A 10116-nucleotide genomic window follows, 5' to 3' on the forward strand; every position below is an offset into this window, starting at 1 on the left:
TGAGTTACAGAGCAGCTTAAATTTGTGAGCACCTCATTACTGAACCAGGTTGATTTTGCCCACCTCAGGATTATGCCAATCACCGAGAGGAGGAGTTTGCAAAGAGAAAGGATTTAATCACAAGACAACCCAGCGAGGAGGTGTGAGAATCAATCTTGGATCTGCCTCCTGGAAAATGGGGAGTCAGGGATAATTATGGGGTGAGGGCAACGTGGTCTGAAGTGTGGGAATAGATGACTAGAGGTAAGGAGAAGTGAGGTAATTGATGATCCGTGCAAGTGTAGTCAAGCTTCATGCCTCTTCATAGGATGCATGTTCACAAAGCATGTTCACAAAATCATACCATGATCTGCGTGGAGTTTTTAGCCCCTTGACGTCAAAAAAGCCCCTTGCACATTTGCGCAGGCCCAGTTGATGTGTTGGTGGTTCAATCAGCCTGAACTGGACAAGGAGTCTCAGTTCCTGAAAAATCACTCTTAATCACTCTGTTGGTAAGATGGGGTCAGTTGAAGTGGTCCTGGAGGGCCCATGGTTACATTTACACATTCTATATATTTTCTTCTATTTATTCAAATGCATTAGTTCTTAGAACTTTGCTGTCTGATACGGTAGCCACTGGTACATGTGATTTTTGAGCACTTGAAATATGACCATTCCAGCCTGAGATGTGCTGTAAGTGTAGAACATACACCAGATTTCAAAGACTTAGTATGAAAAAAAGAATGTAAAATACCTAGGTAATATGTTTATATTGATTACTTATTGAAATGATAATATTTTAGATATATTGAATTAAATAAAATATGTTGTTAATTTTCACTTGTTTCTTTTTACTTTTTTTCAATGTGAGTACTAGAAAATTTAAAATTATATATGTAGTTGGCATTTGTGGCTCACATTATATTGGACAGCACTTCCCAAGAATGTTATCATGCTTTTGCTTAATTTATTGTCAAAAGGCAGCATAGTAAGATATGTTTTATAATCTTTAAAAATCAGTTTTGCTTAATCCATTACCCTTGGTGCTGACACCCCATGCAAGCTCCCGGATATGACATCCCTCTTCAGATTGCCCACTCTTAACACTGTTGTGGTCCTATCACACTGTGTTATGATTCTTAATTTCCTGTTTCTTTCCTTACAGAAGGCTAACCCCTTGCAGTAACTAGCAAGGGACCAGACAAATATGAGCTCTAGAAGTATCTGATTTCAAGATAACTTTACACTTTTTTTCTTTACTTTAAAAGAAATACATGTTCCTTGCAGAAAATAGGGAAAACTGCAGATAAGCAAGAAGGTTGAAATAAAAATCAGGACAAATTCCACTACTTAAAAAACAAGGCTGTTAACATTTTGTTATATGTGATTCCAGTATTTTTTCCTGTCTGTGTATGTCTATGTGTGTTTGTGTGTCTCATTTTTAAAAAAAACTGGAATTGTATTGTCACCCATAAAGCTGTCCCTCTCTTCTTCTGTGACTACATAATTAATTTGTTAAAAATCTCCCAATCACAGATTCCTGTAGAGTTGCGGTCTCAGGCGTCACTGCCATTGCCAAATACCTTCACAAGATTGTATCTGATATTTGTAAGCATCTTAAATTAATTATGTTCAAACCCAAACTCCTCCTCCCGTCTAGCCCCATAAAGCAAAGGCAGAATAACCTACCAAACAAGCAGAAGAGCGTTATTCAAGCCCCCAGGATCACTCCCCTTTCTCCCTTACTTCAGCGTATCACACATTAAAGTTCATCTGATTGTCTTCATTCGCACAGTCATTAATTATTTGCCCTCTGGTAGCTCAAATACCCAGGACAGGTAGTAAATATTTTTTTGGACAGTAAATTAAACGGAGAGGAAAAGTTCGAAGTCGACGCCCGAACAGGGGCTTGAACCCTGGACCCTCAGATTAAAAGTCTGATGCTCTACCGACTGAGCTATCCGGGCTCATGCTTACCGTTTTTTCTGACAGCCTTGTAAAGGTAAATTCATTAGGTTATTGTCAACTTCGTTTTGCATTCTTGGACAAAGTGTTATAAATCAATCACTTGCCCACGTACCGCACATACTCAAGCCAAAAGCAGCCGGCGGGTCCCACTTCTACACTACTAATCTGCTGCCTCCACAACCAGGCACCGGAATTGAAACAACTGGGCTCCCCTCAAAAATCCAACCACACGGGTGTGCTCTGAAGAGCTCAGCTATGGAAAGAGCACCCGCGATGCTCTCAAAAGCCAACAGTTTTGGTAAAAAGGAGTGAGAATCTTCTTCTGGGACAAAAGTTTTCAGCTCACTTCCCTTAAAATACACTGGACTCCCATATTTCCTTGAACTTAGAGGATGCAGAGAAAAGAGGCGGAGCTTGGTCCGCCTACCTTCCTACCCATCTGTCCAAATCCTATTCGTGTTTAAAGATCCATATTCAAGCCTTCTTCTCTCTACTTTGCTAACCCCAAAATTGCCACGCTTCACCCTTCCGCTCCGGTCCACTCTGCCTCCTCCTGCGTGAGATCTTCCCAATAACTCCGTGCACTCCATCCAGATTCCGGGTTCTAGGTCGGAGTTTCCCAAACCTGCCAGATTTTGAATCTGGGGAGCTTTCTAATAGCATAAATTACTGTCCGGCCCTGCATAGACTTTGCTTTCGGGCTTCATACAAAACTTATATCTGGGCTCCCCATCACACAAAATAGCGGCGAAAGGCGGAGAGCGTTGACACTTTGCGCCTCAGTGTCTGAGGTTTGAGATGCTCTCTAGGCGTACAAAGCGTTAGTTCGTTTCACAGATGGTGCCCCAGCCCACACATCTCCCTTGCGCTCTCCTCGCTGCGGAGAGAATTCCGTCTGAAAGAGGTTGTGCATTCGACCGTGGCATTCTCTTTCCTCCTCGCTGCTCCTTCCGGCTTTCAAAACAGAACCTCAGCGAGAAAAACAGCTGCCGGGTCCGAATCAACTTGCTGCCCTAGGTTTGCTAGACACACACTGTCGCTCTGCATTTCACGCTAGGTTTTGTGAATTCTTTCCGCTCTGTCATCTCCTGAAGGACCTGAATCTCCCTCTAGCCCCCGCCTCCAACTCCCCGCAGTACTTGACTTGTCTTCTCTTCTTCCTCGTATCCCTCTGCATTACCTTTATGATCTTTTAGACAGCTTTGAAGGCAGAGGAGGAGGAAGTTGGGGGAAAGGAGTTTGAAGACAAGAAAACGCCCCATTCTGGGACTTTCCCTGGTGATGGAAGGGAAATGCCTTCCTGAGAGCTAGCTGTGGAGCCGACCTTGGAGCAAGCTGAGAGAAGTAGGAAGATACCTGAAACAGAAACAACTGACTCCCTGGGTCCAAAATCAGTCTAATGCCAGCCATTCTTTTGTTTTCTGGAAATACATATTAATGACTCCTAATTCTCCAATTCCAATGGATCCTTTTCAGTTCTCTGGCTACGGTCACTTTGGGGGCATTCTCTTCCACAGCCACATGAAAATCCAGGTCTTTAGATGCAATCTTTCTGCAGAATTCCACACTCAGATACGACAGTGCTTAGCAGACATCTTCGTCATCTTCATGAAGTTGTTTCATAGACATTTCAAATTCACCATGTTCCAACAGTGCCAGAAAAAGTGATTGTCTGTGGCAGACACTTGCCCCTTTTCCTGTAGTAGCTCAAGGTTTTCTTTCTTCTCTTTCCATCTGGACCTAAATTTTCAGAGGCAACTTTTTGAGTTCTCTTCTTTGTACCCAATCTCCTGCATTTTCTGCTAGGTCTCTGGCAGTCAGGAGCAGTCAAGGTACAGGGACCCTGCTGTGAGGGTATGGTAAACCCTGTGATACCATGGAGATTGACCAGAGAAGGAGGTCCAAGCTGAGGCCACTTGAGCCACACTGGCCACAAGGAAGACAAAGGTGAGGCTTAGGGGTCCTAGGTATTAACTATTTCTTATTGCTGGGAAAAGTGCCCAGAATATGTATTCCCTCAGAAACTATAGTGTCCAGAGTCCCAGTGCTTTTGGAGACTTTCTTTCATGGTTCTGCCCAGTGCCTTAGTTTATGTGAGGCTGTATGGAGGCTCCATATTTAATCCAGTGAGGTTATGAAGGGTAAGAGGAAAAAGACACATTGGGGCTGCTAGCTCGGAAAACACCAAGTCCAGTGTTTTGTTCTCTGCCAGGCTCTGCCAGGAGTCATAGGATGGAAAACATCCTGATGGAGAGCAGCTAATTTGCTGAAAAATGAATTTAAAAACAGTCTTTACCTGGCATCTGCCCTGAAATAGACACTGCTTTATAAAAGCATTTCTCAACTAGGAGAGTTCACAAGCAACACCTTTGGACATCTGTGCTTTAGATGGTTATAGTTCCTGATGCACAAATAGGGCATCCTGAGTTTAAGTGTCTGTGGAGTCCTATCTTTTGCATTTTCCTCTGTGAGTTGCTGATCTACCCTCTCCGGCCCTCATAGCCTTTGAGAGGCTAACGGGAAATCTTGTTCGTTTGTTTGTACATACAAAACAAGCTTTACTTCTTCTTGTGAAATTTGGCTTTTACAGTTTTTCTAGGCCTTTGGTACACAAACTAGCATCCAAAAGGAAATGAAAATGGAACTGATTTTGATACATCCACCCAAAGTAGAATCATATTTAGAAACAAAGTAGTTCCATAATTTTTACTGGCTCCTTGTTTATACCTATGGTGTTTGTTTTAGGAAACAGAAGAAATTTATGCATCTATCTATTCCTACCATTCCCTCTTCACTCCACCCCCCCATTCACACACACACACACTGCCCCTTTGGTTGCATCCCAGAGATCTTTGGTGTGGTGGGTTAAATCATATATTCATTCCCCTTTATGACTTAAAGTTCGAAAAACAAGAAACTGGAATTCAATGGGCAAATGTAAGAAATGTAGAAAGGAAGAAATTTTAATTCAATACTCTCCACTATCCTTGCAATTATATTTTAGCTAGATGTGTGTGTGCGGGCTGGGTGTTTTCCACCATATGGCGTGTGAAAACCTCCAATGAGAGTCAACTTACCATCGATCAGAACAACCGCTCTGCCAAAATCCGGCGTCGAACAAAAAAATCTAACACCTTAAGCCTAATTTCCTCCCAAATCGAACTACTGCCAGCTGATAGCTTCGAGCCCTGAAACTTCCAATGACGTTTTCAATGTTCGCGTTGACAGTCTCCGCACTCCTAAGCGCTGCGTTTGGGTTGTCCAGTGTTCTCCCAACCACTCACTCGAATAGATTGGGAATCCGCTCCCTCCACTCAGCTGCATTCTTCCAGTAATTAACCGCGCTGGATGGACCGGTGGAGGGAAAGAAGGGGAGAGGAGAACGTAGGGGCGGGGAAGTCAGGTGGAAGCTTTTCTCTTGTTTGTTAGATGACACAGATCTGACTGCTCAGAAAACTGAAGGAACTGAAAGAAAGTTTTCATAGGGCCCTTTCTTTTCCCCTTTACTCTCTTTTCCCCTTTACTCTCTGCCCTTTTTCTGTCCTGTCCTTCCACGATATACCCAATAAAACTCAATTTGAATGTGCCAGTTGTGGTGGCAGGCTTCTTGCATCTGAAGTAGGGGATTCTGAAGAGGGTGGTTCCTTTTTCTTTTTTCCCTCCTCCTCCCTCTTGTCTTCCTTTTGCCGATGCCCCACCCTAGGTGTTGATAAACCCCAGGGAGCAGAAACGGGAAAACAACGAATGCAATCCATTGACTTCACTTTCCTGTGAACCGGAAGAACGGAGTTGTTAGAAAAGGGAAGTGGAGGTGCCAGGGATTGAACCAGGGACCTCGTACATGCGAAGCACGCGCTCTACCACTGAGCTACACCCCCTTGCTCTGTGTGTCTTTGGCTGCTTCGTAAAATGTTACTTCTATTTTCCATTTTTGTTTCTTTCACGTAAGAGTTGGCTGGAGAGTCTACTGTGTTAATTTTGACTGTTTTTGAAATTACTGACCCGGACACCGTCTAGTGGCTTTACTAGGAGAAGAGTAACTAGATTGTAGTCCGAATAGCACCATTTCTGACTCTTAAAACCTTCCCACTCAAGTTAGCCTGCCCCAAGGTGCCCTTACCAGCAGATTGTTTGGGTGAATGTTACTGGCCTCCGCTAGGAAAGTCCCAGGAAAACCACGTCTCCAACGTATATCGCAGCGATAATGATTCAGATTAAGTGCTTTCTGTCCAGAGGCAGCTGGTGGTTTTAGTTGAACTGGCGAATTGAACTTCACACTCTGTTGGGTCGAATGCCGAGGCAGCATCCTTGTCCACCTGACTCGCAGTGCCGCTTCTCGTGTAACACGCTCTGAGATTGCCCTTAGTTCTGGTTCCACACTCCTTCTCTATCCCTTGCTTGAGGATTACGTCCTCAAAGGGTTTTAAAAGCAACAACAACTTCAAAACTCCATCACCTTTAAATGAAGTACCTTTTTCTAACTGTTATCCTGAATGAACAACGGCAAGGGCAGACGTAGGGCGAGGAGCATAGTAGGGGGATCCAGCAAAGCCGGCAAACAGCCTTCCCTTTAAGAACCTGTTGACACAATGAAAAAGCCTGCTATAGATATGAATACTTGAAAGAATAAAGTCAAAGAGCCCTGAAAACCTTCAAGTGGCGCCATAGGTGATTGAAAAATGCCAGGGAGTCCTAGATACTGCAAAACAAATAGGATTGGATTGTCTGCGAAAGAGCAGAGGTAATGGCCGCTTGCTCACTGGATGCTTTCAGTTTAGCGTGTACCGCAAAGATCTACATATTGACTTCAAAAACTAAGGCTGCTCCTTTATCCAAGAACTTCTGCGTAATATTGACAAACGTATTTTGGATAGATTTTCATTTGAAGACTTAAAAACTTAAGTGTTTACTGGTGAAGGCAAAGAAGATTGAAGACAGGCAATTTTGATTCTTGTTGCCTTAGTCCTCTTGAAGATTTACTTGACAGTGAATGTAGAAGGATATTTGTGATCAGGTGACACAGGAAAGAGGATTCATTGATGTAAATTGTGGACCTTCCAAACTCCGAGGGTGTGGGACTTTTAGCTTAGTCTAGGGCTCTCTCAACTGAGATGTCACCACATCTCTACTTCCTTCACCAACACTAATAATTTCTCAACTTTCAGGTTTGGAAAACACTGCATTCTTTGAGAGATGTCTTTCCCTTGTTCCCTCACTCAGAAATTGGGAAAAATATCCTACCACATTTGGTGATTGATCCAAACTACTGCCATCTGTGTGTGTGGAAGGGAAATGAGGGGAGAGAAAAATCAATGGATAGGTTTTCCGCTCCTTAGTCTTCACACAGACACAACTAAGAATACAAAAGAAAATTTAACAAAGATTGCCCAAGGGTCTGTCTTACTTTTCTTTGATCCTTCTTTTTTTCCCCTGTTCCTCACTGAACTGTGAAATGGATCCAAAGGAGCATGAGCTCATTAAAGTGGTGGTGGCATGCTTTTCATCTCCTTTCAGGAGATCCTGAGTGAGCATGATCTTTCCTTCTCTCTCATTTCTTCTCATCTTACTTGTGCTGATGCAATTTGAATGTGTACAGCTTTGAAGGGGAAAAAGAAAAGCAGTATTGAAGGAATCCAGGAATAAACCTGGACTCTCCTACAAGGTTAGCCTGTGTTCTACCACACACTCAGATAGACGCTATACTTCAGTAAATCCTCTATAACTGATGATTGCCCTGATTTCTGGGTACTATAGGATAAAACAATTGGTAGAACAAAGTTTCCTGTATTTAATTCACCATTTCAGGAAATCCTAGACTGATCCTTTTCTGCACCTATCCCATGAGAAGGATGTCTGAATGCTAGACCAAAAAGTGTTTCTGCTGCTAAGATCTTCCCACTCCAATCTTCCACTCCAGTCAGTCCACTCCAAGATCTGCTCACCAATACTACCAGAGCATCAGTTCCAACAGGGAGAGTGCCAGGTTGGAATATTCACTTCTGTGTCTAATTCTCTTTTCTTTCAACCTCTGCTTACAGAATGGCAAGAAAGACACAGTTTAAATTAAATACAAAATAGAGACCAGACTTGAAATTTCCTTGAGCAGACAAAACCATTTATGCCACACAAGCAAAACTAAAATCTAGCTTATTGCATGAACATAAGAAAAACTTAACTTAGGTTATTTCATGTAAATGCCTCTCATAACCATTAAAAAAACAAGTAATCTTCCTAAAAATGGTATAAGGTGATCACTTTTAACCAATTCTCTGCTGGAGTCTGGAAACTCCCATTGTAACATCCAATCGCTATAAAAGTTAAACAACTTCCTGATTTTCACTTTATAAGCCATCCTGTGATGTCATGCCCCTGAGATTTATATCAATTTTAAAATTTGAAAGCTCTCAGTTCACAAACTGTTCTTATATGCACGATAAACTCTTACTAAATACTATTTTATTGATTTGGTGGCTTTAATTTTGCTATTTCTGGATTTTTGACAACATATATGACAGTGTAGAAGGATGTAAAGAAGATTAGCAGTATGTTGCCTCAGGAATTTAGGTCCAGGTGGGAGAAAAGATAGAAGTGGAATAAATTAATAACACGGTGAGAAATGAAGTATGACGAGATGAGTAACATGAGTGCTGATCTCAAAATTTAGGCTAATATGGGGAGATGGGACAGAAGAGGAATGAATTTATCACAAAACTTGGTCGTAAATGAAGAGCAACAGGTGTATTTCACAGTCACTGCTCTAGTAATCCCTGGTGTAGATTAGTTAATGGATGCTTCAGCTCTAGTTTAGGAGACCCCATAGAAGGAAGAGGGAAGAGAAAAGGAAGGAAAAAGCTACAATACATTATAGAGCCTTGTTTGGACAGAATTCTCTCCTAAATAAGGAAAGTGCAAAGGTGGCAATATGTGAGCTAGAACACTAGGTCTTTGTAAAGCCTTTTTAAAAATCTAAGACTTTGTAAAAGCTCCATAGGCCTAGAGAAGTCCTCAAACGTTGTCACATAAGACACAAAGAGTAGTCCTTCTGAGTTTCACCAATACTTTGTGTGACAGTCAACCTCCACAGGAGCTTCAGAGGAAATCCTAAGACTTCTTCTATGGGAAGCAATCAGTAATTTTTATGATTTTAAAGCTTCCCAGATGATTCTGGTAATTAGCCACTTTGGGAGCCACTAGCCTAGAAAGTCAAGCACCCACAAAGTGGATTGGGTTAATTTATTGGGAAAATTTCATCCAAAAGGAGGTGGATCAACAGGAGGTCCACTCTATCTTTCTCCCCATCTTCTGAGTACAAAAAATGGACAAAGTCTCCTTTCTCCTGGAGAAAGAGAGGGTGCTTAAGATGTTTGTCCCACAAGAAGATCTGACTTCTATAGCCCAAAACTGTCATGGCTTTAGGAGTGCGTTGCTGCTCTTTCTGGTGCTGGATAAACAGTAGGAGCACTTTGGAAGGCATGCGTGTGGTTGATTTAGAAGGTGCACAGTGCAGAAGCCTCTGTTATTGGTGACTTCCATAGAGAAGCCAAATTTTCTGGAACCCTGTGTATAGTTGTGCTGGGAGCCTTGTTGAGTGCCTGATTCAGGCTTGAATATCTCAGGTATGAGTGGGAGTAAAATAAGTGTGGAAACTTGCAATAAAGAGAATGTATGAGGCACGAACATTAGAGAATACCCAAATCCACTTGACTTGATTTCAAGAAGTTATTTGACTATGAAGTGGCACAGCTCAGTTGGTGACAGTTCAATCTTTTAATGTGAGATTTCAGGATTTAAGTCCCTGTCAGGCTAGTCTTTCCTTTTACTTACATTTTTCTAATTTTTAGACAGATGCTAATTGAAACTTAGCTTTCTCTTAGGAAACTCTTCATGGCATTTATAGTGTGTACCTCCTTCCATAAATCCACCTATTTTCTCAACAGGCTTCTAAAGGCAAAACTTTGAGGGAGCAAAGCAAATGTTGCAATAGAATAAGAAAGCCATTAGTCAAATGCATGCAACTCAGCAATTTTTGTACTCTATTCTTCAAGTGTAGGTAAAAAGGCAACTATAGGGACTCTTACAAGGATTAGATGGGTGAACAAAAGAGTGAATTTAGGCATGAAAATGGAAAGACAGATTTGAGAGAAAGAGAAAGAAAGTAGATTGCCACAG

The 10116-nt window shown here is 42.0% G+C and overlaps 2 non-coding genes across 2 annotated transcripts; both read right to left on the reverse strand.

Moving 5' to 3' along the window:
* Positions 1–1873: 1873 nt before the first annotated feature.
* Positions 1874–1946, reverse strand: TRNAK-UUU (transfer RNA lysine (anticodon UUU)). Its single transcript has one exon. It is a non-coding gene; the product is annotated as a tRNA-Lys (tRNA).
* Positions 1947–5753: 3807 nt separating this feature from the next.
* TRNAA-CGC (transfer RNA alanine (anticodon CGC)) lies at positions 5754–5825 on the reverse strand. Its single transcript has one exon. It is a non-coding gene; the product is annotated as a tRNA-Ala (tRNA).
* Between the last annotated feature and the right edge of the window lie 4291 nt (positions 5826–10116).

Source organism: Ceratotherium simum, chromosome 13, assembly GCF_057802395.1.
Source record: "Ceratotherium simum simum isolate JZ-2026a chromosome 13, ASM5780239v1, whole genome shotgun sequence".
Taxonomy (NCBI): Eukaryota; Metazoa; Chordata; class Mammalia; order Perissodactyla; family Rhinocerotidae; genus Ceratotherium; species Ceratotherium simum.